At 44.9% G+C, this 15176-nt stretch overlaps 1 protein-coding gene across 1 annotated transcript in view; it reads right to left on the reverse strand.

The window, feature by feature from the left end:
- LOC146861012 (bestrophin-1-like) overlaps positions 1–14679 on the reverse strand; it is a 304635-nt gene extending 289956 nt beyond the window's left edge. Inside the window, exon 1 of the mRNA XM_085644975.1 lies at positions 14565–14679. The gene's annotated coding sequence lies outside the window, so the exon portion shown is untranslated. The remainder of the gene's footprint in view (positions 1–14564) is intronic.
- Positions 14680–15176: the final 497 nt, after the last annotated feature.

The raw sequence follows: 15176 nt of genomic DNA on the forward strand, positions 1-15176 counted from the left end.
GTGATAGTATACGGTGTGTTGAGTTGTTCCCATGCGGTAAGCGGGTGGTCGGAGGTGGTGGTTGAAGTGTTGCTGAAGAGGTCAAAGGGTTGGGGATCGAAGTTTCTGTAGATGGTTGCTATCTTGTTGTGGAAGTGGTCGGTGAGGCAGTTGCAGAGTTCCTGTGAGGCGGGTATTGAGTTTTCGAAGGGTGATAGGTGGGTGAACTCTCTGATGATGCTGAAGAGTTCTTTCGTATGATTGGCTCTGTTCTCGATCTGGTGGGTGACAGCCTTCTTTTTTGCAGCTTTGATCTGGTGGTGGTAGCCATTGAGGGCTGATCTGAAGGTAGCTCTATCAGTGTGGTTCCTGCTGGTGCGCCATCTTCTTTCCAGTTGTTTGCACCTTCGTTTTGATGTGCTGAGTTCCGGGGTGTACCAGTTGGCTTGTTTGGAGGGTCTGTGCATCTTGGTTGATTTGGTTAGAGCGACAGGGTTGGTGTAGCTGGTGATCCAGTTGTTGATGTTCTGTAATGCCTGATCTACATTAGTGGTGTTCTTGGGCTGTGTGGTGCTGAGGGTGTCAGTCCATTGTTCCTGAGTGACCTTGGACCAGCTGTGAAAAGGAGTGCTGTGGCAGTTGGGGGCGGTGTCGGCAGGTCTGGATGAAGTAGTGGCCCGACCATGTGAGTTCTGAGGTGTGGCTGTATCTGATTCTGTTGCTGGACGTGAAGATGGGGTCCATCATGGGTCCTGCATGTGTCAGTGACCAGCTGCTTGAGGCCGATGTTGTCCAATCTTTCCAGGAAGTTGGTGAAGTTGGTGTTAGTTGAGTCGTCCAGATGGAAGTTGAGGTCTTCCAGGAATACATAGTGTTGTGATTCGATGGCTAGCGAGGTGATGAATTCAGCGATGGCGTCGCTGAGGCTGGTTCGTGGTCCTCATGGTCTGTACACAAGGGTGCCTTTGATTTTGGTGTTATCATCAGTACAGAACTGGAAATTCATGTGTTCCATGATTGCCAGGATTTCGTCGTCGGTGATGTTGCAGGTGATCGAATCCTTGCGTACGATGGCGATGCGGCGTCCATGTCTGTTAGTGCAGTTGCGGTGTTTCATCTCGTAGCCGATGGGTGTTGCTGTGACGATGTCCGGAGTGAATGCTGGAGTGAGCCTGGTCTCTGTAATGAAGTTCACGTCGGGGTGAGGGTGGAGACGGTGTCCCAGTTTCGGTGGTGTGTTTGCAGAGAGATCTGGTGTTGATCAGGTGGCAGTTAAGTTGTTCCGGGGGGATCTTAGCCTCCAAGGCTGACATGGCGCTGGTTGCTGCGATGGTAGTTGGTGCTGGGGTAGAGGTGAACCGGCAGCGGAGGCAGTTGAAAGGTCCTGCTGTGGAGCGCAGTGATGAGAGGCAGCAGTTGTTGTTATGACAGGGGTCTAGGGCGCAAAGGTCTGCGATGGATAACCTGTAGGATTGCGGAGGGCCAGTGTATCTGGCATGTATCGGCACAGACGGGCTTGCCTTTGGTGCGCCTACGGCCGTCAGCGGCATGGCTGTGCAGCAGGTTCCAAATGTAGTCCTGGGAGTTGGGAGCGGCTGGCTGAGAGGTGGGAGGGCAATGAGCTGGGAATGGGGGGGGGGGACGGCAGGAAATTGCACAGCTTGCTAAAAAATAAGAAGTCCCAAAAGTAAACATAAGATAAAAGCTTTACAGATACCAAATTAAAACTAGACAATTACTGGCTGACACAGTGCTGAGACCAACAGGTGGTCACCTGACCTCAGGAGTGAGGCCAGAACTGGAAGCTTCGGGGCTGCGCATGATGTAGAAGTCACACAAAGCTATGCAGAAGCAGCAGGGGAGCAGCAGAAGATCAGGAGTCAAGGGCTACTCACTGGAGCCATGAAGCGGCCTCCATAAGAAGTCCTTGGAGGTAGGAGGGGCTGACTTGGAGGCAAGAGGGTGACAAGCTAAGAACGGCGGGAGCAGGAAAAACGGCTGTAAATGGTGCAAATTGCTAAAAAATAAGAAGTCCCAAAAAGTAAACCAAAGAAAAACCTTTAAAGATACCAATTAAAACTAAACAATTACTGCCTAAAATTAAGCTAAAGAAAAAGGTTTTACAGACATCAAATTAAAACTAAACAATTACTGGCTAACACAGTGCTGAGACCAACAGGTGGTCACCTGACTTCAGGAGTGGGGCTGGAACTGGCAGCTTCAGGGCTGCCCGCGATGCAGCAGTCACACGGAGCTATTCTGCAGCAGCAGGGGGTACAGCGCAAGACCATGGTTCAGCTTCTCAGCTTCTAATTAGATTCTAGGCTTTTGTTCCCTCTGCTAGGCCTTTTTAATTACTCTACTGACCAGCTGGAGGCATAAAGGACTCCCAACACAACATGGCCTTTTAACAAATGCTTGGGCCTTTTTCATAAAAAGGAAAGGAAGGGACGGAATATGCATGTGATAATTACTTTTCACAATACACTTGGTCTAGGAAGGTTATTATTCAACCCCATAGAAACAAACTATGGTAACCAGACCCCTGGAGCTAATTACAGGCAGGGATGCCCTTTGAAGTTTTGGAAGGATGGGACCAGGCAGCCGAGGTAGTTGGGGCAGGGCTTAGGATCTCAGAGAAGGTCTTTCAAAACACCTCTTGATGGCCCCAACTTGAAAATTCCCAAAATAATGTGCTGGACTGTTGGGGCAAGAGTGGAGTTATGATGTGTTACCCTAGGATTGGGCAGAGGTGTCTACCTTCTGGAACTTTCCACCCCCACTTAAATACCCGTGCAGAAGGGAAAGACGTTTTAGAACAGTCTGGACCTGGTGTATGTGACCATGGAAAAATGCCCAGGGAAAATGATTGACTCCTGCAGGGATGGACTCCAGGACTTTTGTACTTCAGCTGGCACTCTGGAACTAGGATTTGTTTCTCCAGGGCCAATGCATCTGCCCTCTATGCCCTCTGGGGCATAGCAGAGGTATGGGCATGCTGAATAGGATGCTGAAGGGTTCCCTGGATTGTCTATGGACTGGTCATGCAGAAGTTTGATCTCTAGAAAGAGGGGTGTCCTCACTTCTGTTGGCCCAGGTGCTCTGCAAGTGTCCAAAGGATGCAGGCAAGAAGGACAGGCACTCTATCTTGGGATCTTTGGAGTGCTGCCTGAAAGGCCTGACAGATGCCCAGACAGGAGACATTTTCTGTGCAAAGAGGGAGAGTATTAAAAATCAGGCTTCCCAATAATTGCAAAATGTAGAGGTGAGAAGCCCTGAAGAAATCCCTCTTGGTTGGTGGAGCACATCATGAGGAGCAAAACACAACTTTCCCAGTGCAGAGAATCACTACAGGTATTAATGAATGCCATTGTAAGAGGGTACCCACCTTAGTGGTTTTAATGGTGATACATTGGCTTATCATTACATATTTCTTCTTTTATTAATGTGATGTCAGGCTGGCAAATCCAGTAGGCCTGACTTTTGATAACTACACCCCATTATATTGTGAGTAGTATATGTGTCATTATCATGGTCTTATGTTTCAGGGCTTGCTAGGTATGTGAACTGGTAGGAGTGTATAATCATAGATATTTCTACCTGTCATTGTGTATATATTTGCAAATTAATGCATTGTAAAGTGTAGGGTGTGCATAATAAAGTACTTTTGCTTTATAAGAAAAAAAACTGACTGAACAGTGATTTATTGGGTGCTATCTGTTGTGTGCCTGTGGAATGGGATACTAGCCTACACCACCACCCCTGAGTAGTCCTTGGATTACTCTGCCTTGCTACCCTGAGAGAGTCAAATGCTACAACAGGAGGCTTGATTTCCAGCACATGGAAGGTTGTAGACTTGTTACTTGAGAATGACCCACATCCTCCCCAACTAATAATCCCCTTTTTAACACAAATGATTAAATGAAAGTGAGAAGAGAGCATTGAACAGTTCACTGAAACTGAATTCGTTTTCATAGCATTTTATGTGTTGGGCTTGGGCAGAGTTCTTTAGGCACCCTGGATAGAAGTAACTAATACATAAATCAGTGTTTGGTGAGAAGAGTAAGTTGAACCAAAAGCTTGCCTTGGGAGGGGGTCTCAAAACATGCTGCCCGAAACCTAGACAGTCAATTTCAGCAGCCACTCATTGAGAGGCGACCCATATCTCATATTGAAATTGGACATCTGTAAGGATCAACACATCACAAGAACCCAGGACATCACCAAATTTAATATGAAGAATTACAAAAAGGGATAAACTCACACACAAAAAAACACTCCATCTTCATGCTCAGTATTTGAATCAACATCTCCTTCACATCAGGATTGCCTCATTACTCGTACAGTTTGCGACAAATGCAAAGTCTAATGTTATGATTATCCAATCAACCAATAAGGGCCACCATCGCCTGTACCTCCAGTAAGGTTAAGAACTTTTAGCTCACCCTCCCATGGACACCAACATGCCAGGTGTAATAAATACCAGGGGGCAATCTCCTATATCTATGAACCAGAGGAAATATTGATAATATCAATTGAAAATGTGTTCCTTTGGATTCATTTGGGACCATTAGTGATTAAGGGGAGTCAAGTTGCAAGCCAGGGAAACCCCACAATTAGAGTAAAACAACAGCCAAATTATCATATATTTAGGTCAAACCAGAATTACAAAATGACATAAATCAAACAATGATGCTCTTGGTTTAAACGCAGTACTGGTGAAAAGGTGATAAAGTGATAAGGTGCATGTATACAAAATGCAACGGTCACAAATGCAATCTTAAACTTCAAGACATCCACTGATGTATAGAGATCTTATGTCCATTATTTGATTGTTGCCAAGCAAGATAACCATTAATGTTTCAGCCCTCAAAACGATTTATCACGGGTCTTCATCAGGACAAGCTAACAGATAGCAACTTATAAAGAACAATGATACCACCCTTAAGTCCACTGATAAAGGTAGTGGCTGTAATATTATGTATAAATGACTGCAGCCCTGGTGGAAAGACTCACCTCTACAAGTGCAAGTCAATTTCCCTGGACTCTTAATCATGTTAATCAAAACACAATTTCATTAACAATAAAAATCCTGCGATGGTGAATGCTTCACCCTTTGATATTACACCTGGTGATAGACAAAAGGGAAATGAAAGGTGCCAAGGCTCATGAAATTCAAATCAACCAATTGATGAAAAATTGAGGTTATTGTGTGAAAACACTATAAACAAAGAAAATACCTTAGTGTAATAAGTGCATCAATGGTTCTAATGAAAAAATACAAAATAAAAATAACTAGTCAGAAAGCAGCTAACCCAAGGGATTTGACAAAGGGAAGTGCTGACCAATCTTACCCACGGCATGTCTCGGCTGATTGCAGAGAACAGCTCTGGTACGAGTACTGGTAGCCATCTATAAATATGGAAAAAAGGCACAGGGAGGCAGCCGTAATCGTCTTCAAAAAAGAAATGCAGGACCATTTTACAAGCTAATTTTTTGAAAAAATGAGGAGCAATCTCAAGGAAATGGTTATTGGAAAAAGGGGGGGGGGGGGGAAATACCCAAAACAATTGTCTAAAAAAGACACTAATTTACATGGTTCGAAAGCCCTTTGATTGCTACAATGAACAAAGAAAATAGACTTTCAAAAATAACTTGAAATATTAGGTATCTAAATTTCTTTCTGATATTGGCACCCTTAAAAACAGTTTAAATGTGCAGCAAGGGAATGATGGACACAAACCTTGTGTTCCATTGATAAAGGCACCAAAAAGGAAATAAATCTCTCTACGACCAATCAGAATGTGGCACAAGTGCATACTCTGCACAAGGGGTCATAGACTTAATATACCGTAGTAAGGAAGCAACATACATAAATTGAAAATGGGGGAAAAAACTATTCCCCTATAGACTTAATGTGAAGGTAAATAAAACAATTGGGAACCAGTACACAGAATACTCTGTCAGCATGGTTTAACAAGTATTGATTAAGAAAAAAGTCTTACAAAATAAAGGGCAAGTCAATGATTGGCACAGTTCAGGTTATTTAGGTATTCAAAATTTGACCAGTTGATCCCATTCACCTGTTCCATTTAGTCCAAAGTCAATGGATTTGAAATGCTCTATCCATTTGCATGGATGTAGAGCTTATGCAGTTGGGAAAGTTCTGCATCGTAGGTTAGGAGATGCACCGTCAAAGATCGGCCATCTTATGTCATTCATTGTGTGTCCCAAGCGCATAAAGTGGTTGCCCAATTGTGCTCGTATAGTGCCACACTTGATATGGCTGTTATGTTGTAAGATCCCGCTCTTTGCTTTCTGTGTGGTCTGACCAACACATATTTTGTTGCAGGGTCACCATACAGCATACATTACGTCACTTGTATTACAACTGCTGAAATGTTTCAAAGTATATGTGACATCATTATGTTGGAACCTTTTTTTCTCCAAGCAATATTTGCATGTCGTGCAGGACCAACATTTGTAGTGCCCCTTAAGTATTGGAAAAGGCCATTGTGACAGTAGGTAGGGTAATATTGGGTAATGCGTCACTTGCAACCGTATCACGTATATTTTGTCACCTCTTAAAAGAGCACATTGGTTTGTCATTGTGATTGTTGGATTGACGGTGTTTGGCACTAAATGCCGATGTTTGTACAATATATTTTAATCACATTGCTTGTTTTACAAAATGTGCTGAAAAAGATGGACCTTTGATCACTTTCTGGTCTATGTACCAAAAGGTGTTCCCTATGGGTAAATCCGGCCTGTTTTCGGGCTTGCTTCAGTAATCGTATTGGATGCCCTCTCTCAAGCAGTCTCTCTATCAGAGAGCCAGATTCATTAAAGAAATTCGAATTCATAGTGTAATTCCGCCGTAATCTCAGAAATTGACCAGAAGGTAGTTTGCCTCTTAGCTGGGGCGTAACACAGGCCCCCGCAGCATCCCCCGCGGTGGGGGGGGGGGCGAGCTGCAGGGGGCCCCCTCAGCACAGTACTCAGGCCCAATAGCTAGGATTAAATCCGGAGCAGGGCCCCTCGCTGTGCATGGCAGGGGGGCCCCCTCAACTTTCGTTACGCCACTGCCTCTTAGATTCTACGGTGATGGCTGGTATACATTAACAAAGAGCTCCTTTCTATTGGTTTACGAAACAGTGTGGTAAAAAGCTTGTCATACCAGGCTCTGACTGTGAGCTCTAAGAAAGAAATTATGCATGTACAGTAGGTTATGCTGAACGGAATATCACTAGCTTGGAGATTGATCCACTCTAAAAAAAATCATCAATTTTATGAACCCACAAATTAAGGTTGTAAAGGAAAGGACTGGTGTCTTTAAAAAACAAGCATTGGGTATCGCCTTTGGGCCCTTATAAGTGTTTAGCCATGCAACATTTGCATAACTAAATACTTATAAGGTCCCAAAAGCGAGACCTATTGGCTATGCCAAGCGGCCGCGAAAGTGAAAGTAATTGCGGTCAAGCGCGACACGCGCGCGCGCCTGCGCACATGCACTGTAGCTCTAGGCTGGCCTGGTAGCACTTTTTGGAGCCCTCTCAAAAAGTCTCGCCAGACCAGCGCATGCGCTGGGTCAGGCGAGACCTAAAAATAGCTGCTTCTCTTAGTTATCCATTAACAGATTAGCCAGATCCAATACGAATCCAATGCCCATGACTACACCTTTTTTATTAAAATAAAAAGTATTTTGGAATCTGAATTACAAGTCATAGCATAGTTACTAGCAGTTGTGAGTTAGTGTCAAAGGAAAGACCCTCGAGGTGTTGGATAAAATCCATGCTATCCCTAAAGAAAGCCCGAGATATTAAAACAAATGTTTTTTAAGGATAAGTCAACATATTCACAGAGAGGTTCTCAAACAGAACCACAACCTGACACTACTAGTCTATCTGGAGAATTCTCCAAGTCTTCGTGGATCTTGGGAAAAAGTCTAGCTAGTAGGTGCGTCTTAGGGTGATTTTTATTTAAAAAATCAAACTCATTCTTTCTGAAAAACCCTTGTCTAGCTTAATTGTGGTACTATTCTCAATAATTGTCTGAATGGCTTTGATAGGATCTCCTCTTACTCTGGTAAAGTGTTCCTCATTGTTCAATAGGATGTAGTATGCAGATGAACAGAGTGTAATATGCTGTACATTAATATTGTTAAGGGCGGGGAGGGGTCTGTGTACGCATGTATGTGCTCATGTGTACGCACAGCACTGTTGTATCCCAAAGCTTGCTCTGTTTTATACTATTTGCTTTGTAGATTGTGTGCTGGCTGCTTTATCTTGCTTCTTTCCCACAGGAGAATACAACTATCTATATGCCTTCCTTGACATAACACCCATATGTGTGCAATGCAGCATGAGTTTGGCGAATAGTTAGTTATTGCCAGATACACAATATACCACTCAATCTTCCTATCAGTTCACAGTATACAGATCTATCAAACACACTCAACTCACCTCCAATATGCCATACTCAGGTTATTATTAGTTATCCAACAAGACATACCGATTACAAATCACCTTAACATTGACTAAAAAATGTGCTTTTCCAAAATAAAAAATGCTAAACATAACATTGGCACCTTCCTGTGCACAACAAGGCACCAATGTCACACAGATGGCAATGTCTGCCAATTAAATCGAACTGGCTCCTCACCACATCAACATAGACCAATTACATACCACCGTTTACACACACAACTCTAAACATGATGTCAGTCTACAAAACAATCTGCACAGCTCGGCAATGAGTAACTAACCCTGTACACAACGAAAAGCAGCAAACTCCTTATGCACACTTAGTCATACACATACCACATGAGATAAGTATTTATCTTGATCAAACTCATCTTACTTACATAGCAACCAAAATTAACCAGTAGTAAAAATGGGGTTTTAACTAATCTCTACTAACCACATTCAACCCAACCCATATACATAACCAATCAGTAGAATCAAAGGATGTTTAGAGAAAGTCATATAAATGGCAGATGTCGTTATACAAATGTGAATAACATATGTAACATAGCATAACAAAACAAAACATACCCTCTCCACAGGGGAGACTCTGCACGCTTCTCTCAACTCAAACTTCCTGCTCAGAAAGTGGAGCATGCACCCATCTACGGAATGCAATGGTCTCGATGGACAGCCCATCAAAGCGATGGCAGACCATAATAAATACAGGAAAGCTATTCGCTGAAGTAGGATAACCCAAAGCCCACTCTCTTTCTAAACCTTACAGAACGTTTTTGAAGAATGGAAGGCATGAGATCATGCAAAAAAGTGCTTATTTTGAGACGGTGGTTGCCGGTGGGGGCCACCAGCACTTATTTTTGGAGACTGGTACTTATTTTTCCTGATTCTACATTACCTGAGAGCAAGAGAGAGAAAAACACATGGGGGGGGGGGGGGGGGGGCATAAGGAAGAGGAAGTGGGAAAAAATGTCATAATGGGACAAAGAACGAAACCCACAAAAGTGAGATAAAGAAGCAGAGAGTATCTGGTACTGGGAGGCCTAAGGTGAATTCAAGACTACACAGCCTTGGTATTCGGCGCACTCCACGGAACTTCAGGGGCTGGCACTCATTCTTTTACAAATTAAGCACTCAGGCAGCTAGAGCTGTCTATAGCTGTAATGTAATGTAATGTAAATTGATACTTGTATAGCGCACTACTCACCCGCAAGGGTCTCAAGGCGCTTGTACGAATACCGCTGTGGAACCCATCCTGGCTTTCCCTGTGAGGCCTCCACTCCTGGGCACCCCCAAGGTGGAGGCCAGGCATCCTTAGCGTTGTGGGGGCCGTTGTGGAGATTAAGCTAGCTATTGCCCAGAGTTGCAGAGTGGGACTCCATGATTGGAATGGCACCGAGGCGAGAATTATCAGGTCCGTGGAATTTTGAGCCCAAGACCCGCCGAGGCGGGGAATTGAACCCTGGTCCCGGGCTAGACCTATGCATCAGGGCCTGCCGCTCTAATCATTGAGCCACACTTCCTAGCTAGACCTAATGAGGCGCATTACAGTCGCAGCCAGACTTATGACAAAATGACACATTAGGAAACTCACATGTAGAAACAAAACCACAGTAACAAGTGGGCAAAGATGCAAACAGCCAAGCAACGACAGACGCAGAATAAAGTATGATAAAATACACATTTGTAGGCACAGAGTGAACAGACACATCTGTGAACACAGGCATACTGGCATATGGAAAATACACACCTATCGACAGAGACAAGGAGACACATAACCAAATTAACATCTATACAACCTTCATACAAACTGCTGCATAAGCAAATACACATGTATTAATACGGACACTAACAGAAGAAATACACACCCATACACAGCCTTCGTCCCATAAACAGCTACATGAACAAACATAAAATAACACCGACACACTAAGACATAAGAAACACACCTATTAACAAAAACACACTGACAAGTAAGTATCTTCACGTTCTGAGGCAGACTCCCCTGCATGCAAACACAAAATCAGCAGCTCAGTGGCACGCGCGCTCGCTCACACACCTGCAGGTCATTGGCCAGTCCTTTGCATCGATGGTGAAGTCCTGTCAGCATACTAGGAACCAGAGAACTTCTACTGTCCTGAAAGCATGCTCTTTACCAAACATGGGTCGCTGAGTCAGCCAGGCCTTGAGGCTCCCAGGCAGTATAAATATATACACAGCCCCGTCCCGGCTCATCCCTCTGCTTATAAACAGTGCGGCGCGAGGAGCTCGAGTAGGGCTGGGAAAACAGAGGCGCTAGAAGGTGTGGAGAGAAGATGGCGCTAAATCTCTCGCTGTGCTCACAAGAGAGAGGGGCAGATTTACAAAGTTGCTGTGCTGTGAAATGAAGACAGTGCAGCTCAGAGGCATGTTTACAAAATATGGCTTACTGGTGCACACACATTTGCACCATTGTGCGTGCTGTCTAGCACAGGTGTTGTACTGGAAGGAGAACCTTCCAGTACCAAATTCTATACTCAAACAATTTTTTTTATATTTCCTAGATTGGATGTGTGCTGTACGGTGCAGCACACATTTAATGTTCAAAATATTATGAGAAATTAAAATGGGGGGAATTTACTAAAGAATAGCACAATGCACCGCAGTGCTGTGTTGGGGAGAGGGCAGAGCAGACCCCATGTTTACTAAGATAGGGTGCTGCTGCTCTCTTCCCCTGCACTGGAGCACAAACAGGTGGCCTACAGCGCCGTGCACACACCTCTGGACCATAGTGCTAAGGTGTGTAGTGACGTCTTGCATAGGTTTTGTATTAGAAGGTAAGCCATCCAGTACAAAATACTATTCCTAGACAAACTTTTAAACTTCTCACACGTTGCATGTGTGTTGTACACCACAGGCCTCTTAAAACCAGCACCAGACACTCTTTGTCCCTTTGTCTACAATTTTAGTAGATAGGGCTTAGCTTCAAGAACCCTGAGTGGTAGAGTGGGAATGCTCATTTACCACCCATGGGAGGCACCCTTGACGCAAAAAAGTGCAAAACGCTATTTGCATTACTTTAAGGGCTACTTTCTAGCACAGAAACGGTTTGCATTGGAAAGTAGATACTTTATCAACACGTCCTTGCTTTGTGTCACTTTGCTGTTAACCTTGTTTACCTTCACCTGCTCACTATCCTTAAACCTACGAGTATTCGGCAACAAATGCTTACATCCTTGTTCTATCGCTATGCACTTTTAGCACACACTTTCTATTGGCACTGTAGATATCACCGCCGCTGTCTCTGTTCACTTAAATTTACAGCACCTAAACACGTCTTCTTCATCCCTGTCTAAGTTGTCAGTCAATCTCCTTATTTAAATTGTCTTAATTGTACCCCCCATTTTTCCTTTCTCCCCCTCCCTTTGCCCCAGGTTATTCAGGCTCTATTCAACAGTCATAATACTTGTGGTCCTGATGATGATCCCTGTATTTTCCCAATGGATCGAAACGCCGTCGACACTTTAATAACACCTTATATGCTAAAAATAGCTCATTGTAAAGTGTAAAGGTGTTTATGTGATTTGTTTGCTTGTAACTTTTTATTGGCTCCCTACAACAAACCATGTGCTTTGCCTGAGCCCCTGTTGTGTCCTTTTGTTTTGCACATCTTCCTTTGTTCAAACAGGACTCTTTGTGTATTAATGTACTAATTTTTGTTTATTAACGTATAAGTAAATAATTGACCTCTGTCCGGCTGGACAAGTCCCTTCAATACAGTACTGATCAAGTCTGTATTTATTCTCCTATATATCTCGAAAAATTCTAGGGACCGTTGTTGTTTAAAGTAGTTGTGTCACTTTGCAGCAGCACAAAGTGTTGATAAATCTACCCCTTAAAACATTTCCCTGACTTTGTGCTTGCCTCAAGCAGGCATTTGCTTACGCAAAGCCAGGCCTGGCAAGCTTTGTAAATCTGGCTTAGCGTCAATAATCATGTGTAGTAGCATTGGAATGCCCAAGTACCAAGAATAGAATTCCCTCTTGATGCAATGGAGTGCAAAGACCTATCTGTGCTTCAAAAATGGCAACCTTCCGGTGAAAAAACGTTTTGCCTTGGAAAGCAAATAGCTTACCAAGGCTTTGCGTAACTTTGCGATAGCATAAAGTCTCGATCAATCTGCATCAGAATAATGACTTCAGATAAAGCTGAGGGGGCAAGAATTGTGCAGTAACAATGCAAAGACATGTCCTGCACTCAGACAGAGCTTAGGGGTCATCGCATGAGCTCTGACAATGCTGAGACAGGATCTGAGGTCGAACATGCCATGACAATGCCCGAGTTCTCACACTACAGAGGACACAGTGCCTGACTCTGACCGTGCCAAAGAGACAGGGTCTGGGTTCTGTCAAGGGTGAGAAGAGAGGAACTGGACGCTCGAGTTTTCCCCTGGCATCTCCAGTAAATCGCCGGTGAGAAACTCAGTTACCCCTGATGAGGGGGTTTCAACCCGAAATGTATTGGGACATTCAAATCATTGGAGTGAAACATTCGATTTCATTGACAAATATAAATGGTCGTCTCAAGGATGTTTGAGATGGATATGTTGCAAACCATCATATGACGAAAATAATAAGTATTAAAATCAGCAACAACAAGTTTCGTTTTTTGCTTATCATTTTGAGAAAATGCGAAAACTTTTACTGAGCCCACGGGTCTAATTGTCAGTGCATCTTGGGACTGGCAAGCGGGGCACTGCCAGCAATTCCTTCATTTACAGTGTGTGCCCCCAGGGCAGTGCATACAGCAAGAGAGCATGTAAACAAGTAAATACTTTAGAATATTTTACTGAGTGCACACACAAGATATTTTTTCATTTTCGGGGCGCCCGAGTCTTCCATACCTTACAGATATTCCTTGGCCTTGAGCTCAGTGGGGGCCCCCTTGAAGGGCCGTGGCCTGGACCTCCTGGAGGATTGGGCTCCCCTTTGTGCTGCTGGGGCCTGGACCTCCTGGAGGGTTGGGCTCCCCTTTGCACCACTGGGGCCTATGTTAAGCCTCTGCTGGTTGGGCTTCTGTGACTGCTCTGGGTTTAGATCAAGGTCACTTCACGAATTTAGTATTTCCAGTGTAAGAGATGAGACAGAAAGAGTGAGAGAGAAGAGAGGTGATGGAGAGATGAAGGGACAGAACAATGGACACTAACAGGCTAGTAGTCTTGTAGGAAGTCAGTCACACAACGGGCTCTAGCCGACTCTAAAACGTCTCTAGGGCTGAGTAAAATCATTCATGTCAGATACACCTCTGAACGATTGATAGGGCTGGGAAGAGTCAGTCATACAGGCGAAGGGCTAAAAGGTAAGGGCCGATCACTTCAAACTGCGGTTCTACATGTGACTGACTCGTCCCCAGCCACACTCGTTATCAAATGCTCTGGTAAAGCCAAGCTCTTGCCTGAGGAGGATCCCAAGAGACTAACACGAGCGCCAAATATACAGTGGGGGACAAAATAGGAGTGGGTAGGGGTAGGGGGTCTGCGTCTGCTTGAGAGGGAGTAGGCCGCATTTTGATGACCTCTCCCTGGTGCCCGCCGAGTGCATTCCACCAGTAGTTTAGCATGGATGCCACCACGGGGCCTGGTGCAAAAAAGGAAAATGGCCCCTTAGACTGCTCCCAGGGTACTAGTAATATACAGCAATTATAAGGGTTCAATGGTGGTAGGTAGCTACGCCCCTGCATTCCACCGACCGGGACGTCAGAGCTGTAGCTGATCGCCGAGTAATCCTCTCTAAACTGCTCCTAGAGCGCTCCACTGCCTAAGGTTGAAGAAATGCCTCGAAGCGCATTGCGAATAAAAACATATTCAGGTCGCATTACGATACCAGTACAGCTGTATCCAGTACTGTCTAGGGGCACATTAGGGTGAAGAACAGAGAGGGCGCCTTCTGCCCCAACTTGGATTCAAAGCGTTTGAAATAGGTTTTAGGTCAGTGACTGACAAGCGCGGGAAAGGACTATTGATCAGACTGGTCCTAAATAAATTAATACCCGAACAGCTGAAACAGAGGAGCTTTCACTGTTCGCACGTGCCCTCCCCCGCCAGGGCGCCTCAGGCCAGGCACTCACCTCCATGCGCGCGAGGACACTCCGAGGCCCCCCTGTCACGCTCCCGCGTGGCGCGCTCCCTCGCGGAGCACGGGCTGGGCCGCCACGTCCACCACACGACCCTCCGACACACTGCGCCGACTGGAGCGGTGTCTCCGATGAAGCCGTCCCAGACCCGCTCGGTCACTTGACGCGGTAATCCGCCTGTCTCCACAATAAGGCTTTGTTGTACCGCTACTCTCTGTCATAATCTTCGGAATTAAACCCACTCTCTGTTTACGGAGACGGGAGGAAAGGAGGGGGTGGCGGGAACAGAAGGACCTTCATGGTACACACATCGGGGGCTAATTTGTTTCTGTTAAATCTTTCCTGTTTTTACTTCTCTGAATTACTCAACGACTCCTGAATTAATAACCCTGGATTTGTCCCAGCTCATATTTAGCATGACCTAAGGCCGGAACGTGACAGTCACCAAGGAATTCCAGTGAAACTGCCCTAAATGGTTCCGCTTCTGAACCACTAAGGCAAACATGTTCCAAGACATCCCAATGTCGCCATGCCCACCAACTACCATTGGGCACACTAGTGTAAATTTCCAACTCCATCACCGGAAGCAGCATCACAACAGCGCCC

Source organism: Triturus cristatus, chromosome 3_1 (assembly GCF_964204655.1).
Source record: "Triturus cristatus chromosome 3_1, aTriCri1.1, whole genome shotgun sequence".
Classification (NCBI taxonomy): domain Eukaryota; kingdom Metazoa; phylum Chordata; class Amphibia; order Caudata; family Salamandridae; genus Triturus; species Triturus cristatus.